The sequence below is a fragment of the Etheostoma spectabile genome, chromosome 21 (assembly GCF_008692095.1).
Source record: "Etheostoma spectabile isolate EspeVRDwgs_2016 chromosome 21, UIUC_Espe_1.0, whole genome shotgun sequence".
Classification (NCBI taxonomy): Eukaryota; Metazoa; Chordata; class Actinopteri; order Perciformes; family Percidae; genus Etheostoma; species Etheostoma spectabile.
The window spans coordinates 7,796,172-7,807,938 of NC_045753.1; the positions used below are offsets into that span (position 1 = coordinate 7,796,172).

Genomic DNA, 11,767 nt, shown 5'->3' on the forward strand with positions numbered 1-11,767 from the left:
TGGAGTGACTATAGGCTAAGTAGATATTTTTACACCCTTACATTCAGTCGGGTCCGCTATGTTGGGCTTTTTCTCTCTGTTTGATGAGAGCCGTATTTCCCTTTTTGCATATTCTTCACCTCCTCGTTACTTTCCATATTATATTCTTCCCCTCCTCGTTACTGTCCATTAGAAGCTGCTGCTCATTGGGTGACAACAACAAAACAACATCATTAAACTGCAAAGTATTTCGCTTACCTCTCCGTGAGCTGAGCCGCGTGGTCCGTCGGTGGCTTTCTCTTCTTCTAACGGGGGAATCGGTCTGCTCAGAGCAGCGGCCCCTACTGGTGGGGTGGTAACGGTTAGGTTTTCAAACTGATAAAGAAGGAATTATCTTAGTTGAAAAAGTCCCATTGATAGATTCCTCTTTTAAGTTGTTTCACGAAGACAGTTAAAAAACCGAAGTCAGCCAAAAGTACTATTTTAAGCAAATTGATATCAGCCTTAAAATAAATGTATGCTTTCTAAATTTTATAAGTCAAATCATTTTGAGTGAATAACAAGTGCAAACCATGCTACTTCTAATCCAACAACCAAAACAACCAAACGGAACGTTGTGTGAAGTACGGCGCAACGCAGGGGACGTAACCGTTGGTTGGTTCTAACGTTTAGAGAACGTATAACCGGAGGGAACGTTCCCTAAACGTTAGCTTTTGGTTTGGTTCGAACGAACCTTTAGAGAACCAAAACTAACGTTCCTAACGTTCCCTAAACGTTCTGTAGTGGGGTATCCGTAGGAACTGCTGCTCACTCCTTTCCCCACCCGAAAACCACGGCCCAAACCACTTCAATGCTCTACCGGGTGCGCTCGGTCGGTGGTGGAGCGCGCCAGTGGGCATTTAAATCAGCTGGAGGTGGGTTGGGGGTCTGGGGGAGTCCTATTACATGCGCCCTTTTTTGGGGGGGGGGGGGGGTCTTGCACAGGGTGTAATTCAATGTCGAAGTGCCAACTGAATATAGGAAACAACAACAACTTTGAGCTAGCAAGCTACATGCTCAAATGGCTGATGTTTCATACCTTGAAGTTCCACTTAAAGGATACTCTGCCGCAAAAAAATTGCATGTACGTGTTTTCCGTTTCCTTCCCCTTTCTTTGTGTTGGAATTAAATTTGGGGATTTATAGCACTATGGTTGACTGCGCCTCAGATCTCTGCAGGGTAAATCCAGACGGCGAGCTAGACTCTCTGTCCAATCTGAGTTTTCTCTCCCATGGCATTTTGCAGGGCTTTGTGTGGAGTTTAGCACCGCCATGACGATTCTGATTGGTTTAAAGAAATGACATTAAACCAAAGCCGTTTTCCTCCCATCCCCAAATGTTATGTGGACTAGCCAGACCCTCTGTACCGTTTGTTTTCCCCTCGGGTGGGCATGGTTTTTAAAGTATGATATGTATGTTATGTATGTATTGTTTTTCTCCAATCCTAGAAGTAGGTGTGGTGTAGCCAGACCTTACTCCCCAGCGCTGTGCTCCGGCAATGTGATACTAAGGACCCCTAAACTGAAAAATTAGACCACAGGCCATTTAATAAGATTTCGTCCACGAGTCCCCCATCTGATTAGCCTGGTTGACACCAGACCCTTCTCACGTTGTAACAGTTGAGCAAAACTTAAATTGTCAGAAGTCGTCAACGTTTTCCTAGGCTACCATTTGACAGGGCTTTTGCTTCAGATGTTCATAAAGGTGTATATAACCTATGTACATACGTAATAACTAAATCCTGCTATTATGTTACTTATGAATGGAATTATGTAAAAAAAAAAATGATTTCACGTCTTTGCTGGGAACCCCATAAAGGTCCGCACCCCCCTTTGAAAAACGCTGGTCTCAACCTACTCTATTGGAAAGTGGCCTGAGATATAGTAATGATTAGACACTAAAATAGAATTGATTTGAAATGGAACCAAATTTAGTCACCAAAATATAGTTTTTTATATTCTGTCCCCTTCCATTTACAAAAAGTTTTAAAATATATTGGGGAAATAATCATATGTTGCTGATAGTTAGTGACTACATTTTGTTACACAAATTTGGGCAAATTCAGGTTTTTTGCTGTTTATCTTCAACTTAAAGATCTTGCTGTGAGCCCTGAAGCTGTGGCAGGGTGTAGTCTGTGTTTCCCCAGTTGCTGTCAATCTGTAGCTTCCATGTCAGAAGACTCCTTTGTCTGGATTATGGTAAGAAAAAAATCCACCTCTATAACACAGTTTTTTACCGTGATGATGAGACAGATAAAGTTGAAAGTTTGATGCCAGAGGAACAGACCATGATCACATGTTGCGCATCACATGTTTCCTGAGTATCTCAACCTCATTTGGACCTTTTGTTGTATTCATACATCAACGGTATGTTGACTGAGCACTCCTTCCCCTGTGTGATGTCTTTTAGTTGCATCCTAATGTGTGTGTAATGGTGGAGTCCGGAAGGACACAAAGAACACAGGTTAGAAATAAAGTTTAAGGATCTGTAAATTTAAGCTGCACAAATAATTTAAACCAAAAAATACGCCGCTGCCTGGAAATGTATGATTGTTCACAGATAGAGAGAGGGGTTATAACTTAAGAGGGGAATTAAATTTGAACAGCAGAATGCGTGGACAAATCACAAAAGTATTGTTTTTTATTGCAGTGTAGTTTGTGTGAATGATCTTGACGACATGATCAACAGTATAAATATAATGCAACTGTGAAAGAATTGCAAAAATGTACAAAAGATACAGTATATTTTGAAAACTACAGAGTGACAAAGGAGATTGTCAATCCATTGTAAATGTTGGTTGTTTTTGTTCTTTTTTTTCTAATGAGTAGGATGTAAACTGGAGTAGTACAGTGGGGTTCGAAAGTTTGGGCACCCCAGGAAAAATTTGTATTAATGGCATAAGAAGCCAAGAAAGATGGAAAAATCTCCAAAGACATCAAATGACAGTAAGACATTTGTATAATATGTCACAAAAGTTAGATTTTACTTCATCATTTACATTTTCAAAAATAACAGAAAACAAAAAAATTGCGTCTGCAAAAGTTTGACCACCCTGCAGAGTATAGTGCACAGTCCTTTGGAAAGCTGAGACCTGACAGTGTCTGGATTGTTCTCCATCATCGTCTGGAAAGACCAGGTGATGTCAATCTTAAGGTTTTAAATGCCCAGACTCATCTGACCTTGCCCCAACAACAGCACCATGGCTTCTTCTAAGCAGTTGTCTAGAAAACTGAAACTGAAATAGTTGACGCTCACAAAGCAGAGAAGGCTATAAGAAGATAGCAAAGCATTTTCAGATGTCAATATCCTCTGTTCGACTGTAATTAAGAAAATGGCATCATCAGGAACAGTGGAAGTTAAAGCAAGATCTGGAAGACCAAGAAAAATATCAGACAGAACAGCTCGCAGGATGTGAGAAAGCAAGTCCAAACCACGTTAGACTGCACGATCCATCCAGAAAGACCTGGCAGACACTGGAGTTGTGGTACACCGTTCCACTATAAAGAGATACTTGTACAAACATGGTCTTCATGGAAGAGTCATCAGAAGAAAACTGCTTCTACGTTCTCACCACAAAAATCTGCCTTTGAAGTTTGCAAATGAACATATAGACAAGCCTGATGCATTGTGGAAACAAGTTCTGTGGACTGTTGAGGTTAAAGTAGAACTTTTTGGCCTGAATGAGCAAAGGTACGTTTGGAGAAGAAAGGGCACAGAATTTAATGAAAACAACCTCTGTCTAAGTTGAGTTGTGGGGTTCTGTTAAGCATGGGGGGGTGGATCATGCTTTGGGGTTGTATTGCAGCCAGTGGCACAGGGAACATTTCACGAGTAGAAGAAAAAATGGATTCAATAAAATTTCAGTAAATTTTAATCACTAACTTGATGCCATCTGTGAAAAAGCTGAAGTTAAAGAGATGATGGCTGTTTACAAATGGATAATGATCCTAAACACACCTCAAAATCCACGGTGGATTACATCAAGAGGCGTAAACTGAAGGTTTTGCCATGGCCTTCATAATCAGCTGACCTCAACATAATGGAAAATCTAGATAGACTTAAAAGAGCAGTGACAGACAGCCCAGAAATCTCAAAACTGGAGGACTTTGTGAGGAAGAATGGGCGAAGATACCTCAAACAAGAATTAAAAGAACTCTGGCTGGCTACAGGAAGCGTTTCCAAGCTGTGATACTTGCCAAAGTATCACAGCTTCTTTATGCATATATAAAAAATTTACCTGGGGTGCCCAAACTTTCAAGCCCCACTGTATGTTTGTATTGTTTAAAATAAAAAAAGTAGTTCATTTTGTTGGATTGTAAACTTGCTATGATAAAGACTGGGCTAGGACTTGACAAGCCTAGGCTTCGTATCTCTTTTTTCTATTGTGTTCATGTTGAAGTTTTTCTTATCTTTTTTTTCTCATTTTCTTCATTTTTTTTGAAGCATTCAAAACAAGATACAAAATAAGGCATTATCATTTCTATTGACTTAGGGGTAACCATACACGGATCTGGATCATTCTATATTGATTAAATCTCAGCAATCCAATATTATTGATACAAAGTGGAAATGTCACTACGTAGTCTCATTTTTAAGATGTGCCTTTATTTTGAAATTCCCATTACAGAGAGTTTGTTTATAATTTAAATGTCTGGAAGAGTTTAGCAATGAAACTGTCAATGTTATTTTAGCTGCTTTTTGTAGTGTATCAATGTAACTGATTGCGTTAAATGGGCTTATGTATCGGTCACAGGCCCCTGAATTGAATCAAATCAAAATTGTATCGTGGCAGACTTTGTTATCAGTAAATATTTTATCATTGTCTTAAGAATCTATACATTTCATATTGTTATTGTTTTATTTAAACCACTACTATTGTGGAGGCTATCCTATAAGCCTCAGTTGGTGGCATGGTGCTCTCAACGAGTAGCAAAAAGCTCTTAAATCCAAGCATGATTGTCTTGGGTGGTGTTCCGTTTATTATAAAAGTAGAAAAAAGGGGATACTTCACATAAAATAGTATTTCACCTAGTGCTGATAATGATATGTTGTGGCGTGTTCCACGGCTAAATATTTAAACAGAGAGGAAATTTCATCAGACTTTGTCGGAGGTAAACAACTCAATATAGTGTTTTCAAATTAACCTGTTTTGTCATTACTTTAAAAAAGCACAGTTTTGGACTGCACATAAAGGACACAACATGTGCCCACAGTCCGCTACTTACTGCAACAAGTCTCCCTGTAGGTTTCCCTGTAGAAATGATTGGAGTCCCCTCCTCTGTGTAAAGCCTTCTTCTCTCAATCGACGACTCTTCAACATGAACTAAAATGGTAGAAAGACAGAAAATGGTAGAAATCATCACTGACACAGAAATCATCATTGACACACGCCACACACTGGTACTACATGTGGTTTGTAGTGGGCAAACAGGCAAACTAGGCATTTTATGACTGAAGCATGAAACTTTCATCATTAATCTACATTCCCCAAGGTTCTATTCAGGCGGGGAGGCAATTTGTGATCTGACCCTAATGACCTTCAGAGCTCATTGACCACAGCATCGCATTTCTCCAGTTTTTTCTCCACATTATAATCACGTATATTCCCCCTTGAAATTGTTTGTAGGTGTTTTCAATTAAAGGATTTTTTTTATAACAATTTGTTCTAATTAACATTGTTCCTCCTTTCAAACTATGTTGTGTTAGGTTAAGGAATTAGGTCACCATACCTCCCCTTATATGTGTGACGTTACCCCCCCCCCCCCCCCAATGTTTAAATGACATCACACCTTGGTATGGGTTTGGTTTAAATACATAGCGTTATATTTTAATATGCCTTTTTGTCACACGGATTAAAAGTAGTATTCTAGGCATACATGTATTTGATTATTTGTAAAAGTGGCATTTTGGATGCTGACAACAACATTACTGAGTTTTCCATCTTTATGCCTGCAACATAATAATTTGACAGCTGATATGTTTCCCTCTGTCTAGCTAGTCTCAGAGGTCCAATCTAAAATGCCTTCAAGACTAAAGATAACATTATGGTTTCTATTGGAGACAATGTCATGTTTAGCTATATAAAATACTTCCAAGCTCATCTGCTCCACTATATATTGTTAGTTGGAACAATAGAAAAAATAATTAATCGCAGCAATTTCTACCTTTTTTTGAATCCATTTATGAAAGGGAAACATAGATTACAATCCAAATATAAAAACATAATGGAGTATATCGCAGTAAGGCGGTCGGCATCTGTATTGCTATCATCTATTTATTCTCCTGTAGATCGACTTTTCTAATTATATCTGAGTCAGAACACATGTAGCCTAGCTAATTTACTCATCCCTCTTTTGTGTCTTTTGAGAAAATTATTTTGGGAAATAACCTCCTTACATGTGAATATGACAATTATTCACCTGAATGACACATTAGTTTATTTTAATGTTAATAAACCCCTGGACTGATGTATATAGGTTTCAGCAAGATTTCTGCTCATGTTCAAAACTTGTGCACATTAAAATATATCTCGTCTGTGTTCTCTGGAGTTGGAGGAGTCGAGAGATATTTTGGGAAAATAAAGTCATAATACAACAGGCTATTACAGACTAATGTCAAAATATTCAGAAAATAATCCACCTGCACCATAGTCTCGTGGTGCATTATGTGATTGCTCTGCTGATGCAGATGTCTGCAGTTATTAGGCCTACATATTTCAGCTCACTGTACAAGCACAGAATAGTGCCAATTACAACAGTAAAATAGATTATTATGGCAATTACTGAGTACAGAGAAAAAACGGCATGCATAAGTGTGTTTTCTGCAAATATAATAATATGGCAGATGCAAAGCAACAGACTGGAGTAGGTTTTTACAATAGCAAGCAGACTTATTGTTGTTTGTATATGTAGGCTTTATAAATAGAATACAAATTTAACCAAGTAAAGCAACCACTAAACGTTACTGTTACAATTAACAACCACCTTTACTACTAACTTACACTCTATTTATTAATAAATTAACCCAACATTTTAACACTTATATCCCCGTATATAAGTATGATAATTTACTGTTACCTTCCAATTGTGCTAACACCTCAACTCCCATAATGCTTTGTGCGTAAGAGTCTCTACGATGACGTAAAAGGTAGGCGCCCACAACACACGTTGTTTGGCACAGTACCTGGGGCTATGAAGATAAGCTAGCTAAACTTATGTCCACATCCAGATAGTTTTGCAGTTTTATGAACCATTTCCACGAGGGCCTGGATGTTATTAACCATATGTAAGTAGCCACTTAAAGTAATAAGAGCGAATTACTGCTTCATAATTTGACTAATGTGATTAGCACTATTGGCAGTTAGCTTTCAGTAGCTAGCATGTGAGCTAGTTACACGTTTGTTTACGTTTTTGACCAGCTTGTTCATAAAGCTGTTAGCTTTAACACTTGCTCATACAAGTGGGTTTAACAGCGAAATAATTAGAAAGTGTTCATTGTGTTGCATTTCAGGCCTGGTAAGCTGGTCACTTGTTTGCACTATTTAACAAAAGTTCTGGTTTGTAGAAGTTTGTGTTGTCTAATGTACATGTTCGTTTGTAGACTCCGTGTTTAGGACTTGATATTGTTGACAAAATCAGATATCAGGATTATCAACCAATTCAATATAGCCTAAATAATCATCTTGTTATGTATTTTCATATTGCTCATTTTAACAAATGTTAACGGATGAGTAATGTGAGAAATGGTTATTCTATTAGCATTATTAATCAGAATGCAACATTGAAGACTAAGAAATACTGGACCAAGAAACAGTAAAAAATTACATGAACTATTTTCCAGCTTTGCTAGTGCCTGCCCCTGCTGACCACGGTTTTCTCATGCCTAGTGTCGAAATGGGCATTACCAAAAGGAAATGAGAACAGAATGAGTTAGAAAACTGGCTGCTATGTTACTTGTGACATACAATCATCACTTTGCTCCACAGAGTTCTTAAACAACACCCTACAGCTCTAGCTCAGAAGAAGAAAAGGATGCATTGGCTGTAGATTCTGCACTGCTTTGAGGTGTTTGTGGTCCTCTTGTGAGAGAACACAGGATGCCTTACACTGTGTGGCTTATGGATGCGGCAAAACTGCAGAAGATGGTGTGACGCGTGTTTAAATTCCCAAAGGACATTGAGGCGTTTTGCAAATGGGAGAAGCAGGTCCAGCGCAGCCGCAGACCAGTGGGTTGCCTCCCAGCTCTCACCTCTGCAGCAGCATTTTGGCAGGGAGTACTTTGAGCCCAGATCACCACGGGACTCTAAAGCTAAAGCTGGGTGCTGCTCCTACAGTGTTTGTACGTCCTCACTGTTCGTCTTGCGATGGAGTGGGCTGTAGAAACTGCCTGCCTGCTATCCAACGCCGGAGATTACAGCTGAACCAAGGACCGTACAAAAGAGTGAGTATTTATATTGAATCAGGGAAGTTCCTGCTGAGAGAAAAGCAAGTTTTTGTCATTCAGAGAGTGTTAAACAAGCCTCTTGGTTGTTTATGTGTATTATATAAAGTCATATTCACAATTTCTATTTACCACTCGTTTTTTACTCCTCTCAGGCAGAATGCAATGAAATAGCGTCATTTGACTCGGATAATAGTGATGGAGGACTTGACGAAGACCATCTGACAAGAGGAGGGATGAAGCCGGGGGAAAAACAAGAAGAAGACCAGGTGAGAACAAGAGAGCTGTACAACATGTACATTTCATTTAAATTCCATTTGAGCATATTTTATGCTAAAAGTATAATTCATCTTTACAGTGGTGTGTGAGATGTGTGGCACCACCGGCAGTATAAGCACCTTCTTTTCAAAGACTAAGCGTTTCTGCAGTATATCCTGTTCACGTTCCTATTCATCAAATCAAGAAGACCTCCATACTGGCACGACTGCAGGTGAGAAAATATTTCAATGCGTTGTTTTCAAGCGAGCTTTTTTTTTCACCAAGTGATTCGACACTGTAAACTTGTGTCACAAGTTATATTGCTTTGCTTAATTAAAGGTGCTCTAAGCAATGTACACGTGTTTTAGGTACAACATTTGTTGACACATACAGCAAATATCCCAGACACCACTGTACAAAAAACGCGTTGTCTCTGTAGACAACCCAGGGTCGACAAACGCACACAAAAAACAAACTGTACCAACCTGGGTCCTGTCGCACGAAACTAGGATAAGGATTAAGCCGGGATTCAAGTTATCCTGGATGAATTTAGCTTTGACTCGGTTGCACGAAACCAGATTGAATAAACCCAGCCAAGTTACCATGGAGATTTATCCTTGTCGGCTAGCCTGGTCCAGAGCAGGCTAACAGCGGGCTAAGATAATCCTGGAGTCTCATGTGTAAATCAGCTGCCGTCTGATCCGAAATAAACGTGTTTAACAGTTATTCGTTGTCTCTGCATGTGTTCGCTTATTTGTATTAACATGCATTAGCCTACTTGTCACTATTGTTGTCTCGAGTTTGATTTAAACCCTACTATAGCAGTTGTTTAGATGGTTAGAAATGGTTGCACTGGCACCCAGATGCGGAGTGGGACTTTTCCCGGTGGGACGGTAGTGTGTCGAGGCTGCCTGGCGTGTGGCCGCTGCCCAGTGCCCGGTGGCCACTGCTGGTAGCCGCGGCCCGGTGGCCGGTGGCCGGTGGCTGCGGCCCGGTACCCGGTGCCCGGTGGCAGACCTGCGAGTCGCGTCAGTGTCCACTCTCTCTGTAAAAGTAGAGATGAGCGGCACAGCGTCCGTGGTCTCAGCTTCAGGTTACAGGAAGCGCTTCGAAGATTAAGTGTGACGATATTAATGTAGCGATATTCTCAGATGATAATAATGGCAGACTGGTCAGAGACCAATACATTCATGATTTCATTTTCTTGTTGCTTATCCTTCTCCAATAAAGGACAGTTTGTGTTCTAATACTCCTTAATATGTAGGCCTAATGTTTTTTTATTACAGCTTACATTGGTTTCATAACCTTCTCCATTAGTCTCACATCCCTGGACCAATAACGTGGCCTATATACAGTACATATGTAGTGTAGTTTACATTCATCACACCGGGAACATCACAATGCTTCTTAATCTTTTTATTTTGGTGCGGTCACTTGTCAGAAGAATAAAAAAACATGAATATTGTTTTACATATGCTCATAGCGTGTATTGAAGTCACTTACTTCTTTTTCTAGTTGTTATCCCTTTCTGATTGTTCTGTATGAACATTAATTGTACAAAGAATTAGATATAGCTTATAGAGATGTGTGCATATGGTTGTAAAACATGTTCTCGCGTTGTGAATAAGGGTTTAAAATTAAGCCTATAGTCCGTAGGGTCCATTTCCAGAGGAACATTAATTCCCTCTGCTCACTTTTAAGGCAAAGGCTAAATAATACATTTTATTTATAGAGTGCTTTTCATGGTAGGCTAGTCAAAGACACTTTACAGTAAAACCAGCATATTTATCTCAAAAACAGAAACATGAAACAAGCATATTTAAAGCAATTAAAACACAGTGTAGCCTACAACTTTGTAAAAATGTGGAGTGACTATAGGCTAAGTAGATATTTTTACACCCTTACATTCAGTCGGGTCCGCTATGTTGGGCTTTTTCTCTCTGTTTGATGAGAGCCGTATTTCCCTTTTTGCATATTCTTCACCTCCTCGTTACTTTCCATATTATATTCTTCCCCTCCTCGTTACTGTCCATTAGAAGCTGCTGCTCATTGGGTGAAACATATGGCGCATGCGTCTTCTCCATCTCTGCATCAGTAAATCTGTGATCGATACCGTGGTCTATTTGAGAAAGCCGTGAACTTGCACTTATCCCAGCTGTCTACACCTGGCTTGACATAGCTCCACCTGTTCATCCTGGCTCGGCAAACGTGCAACCGATTAAGCTGCGATGAGCAGATCACACTAAGTCAAGCTGTGCTTTGTCACTTATCCTGGATATCTTTATTCTACTTTCGTGCAACAGGCCCCTGCACCACGAAGCACACACAAACAGTGTTCCAGCGTTCCAGCGTTCCAGCCAATAACCGACAAGGATTTGGGGTGGATGTGGGGGTGGGGGTTAGTGCACAAAAGCGGAGAAGGGAGGGGGCGGGATGAAGAGGAGGAGGAAGGGGCGAGCTAGTCTCGTTCTGTTTGAAAATACTTACATTGCCTAGAGCACCTTTAAATAATTCCACAATCTTTTTGGGAGTTGGTCCCCGTATCTGACCGTAAGTTTGTTAAAGGTGACCATGTTAGTATTCAGTTGGTGTTGTTTTTCAATTTTATAGCTTCATGAATAATTAATTATACACAAATATGGTAGATATTTGTCCACTTTTGGAGAAGCAGTGACCGGGCTTTCTCTCTTGACACCTCCCTTCATCTAGCTATGCTTTATTTCCCAATTCCCATCCTTCTTATCGAGGCACAGTGAAGCTACACTTCTCTTCAGACCCTTCAATTACAGACCTGAGATTTCCATGTAATCAAAATCAGCAGAGCATCTCTTGCTTAACAGGTGTGAGCGCAGAGATTAAATGAGTACATATAGCTATGAAGAACTGCAAAACAATGTGAAATAAATGTGGTCTGCCACTCCATGTTTGTGGTTTTTGTGATTAATATTGCTTCGTTAATTAGAATACTCAGCCAAAAACAGACCCCTATTTCAATTGTGTGTGTGTGTGTGTGTGTGTGGTGTGTGTGTGTGTGTGTGTGTGTGTGGTGTGGG

General features: G+C 39.8%; 1 protein-coding gene across 2 annotated transcripts in view; it reads left to right on the plus strand.

The window, feature by feature from the left end:
- The window catches only part of l3mbtl2 (L3MBTL histone methyl-lysine binding protein 2), a 24,999-nt gene that overhangs the window by 3,454 nt on the left and 9,778 nt on the right, over window positions 1-11,767 (plus strand). The window lies entirely within an intron of this gene.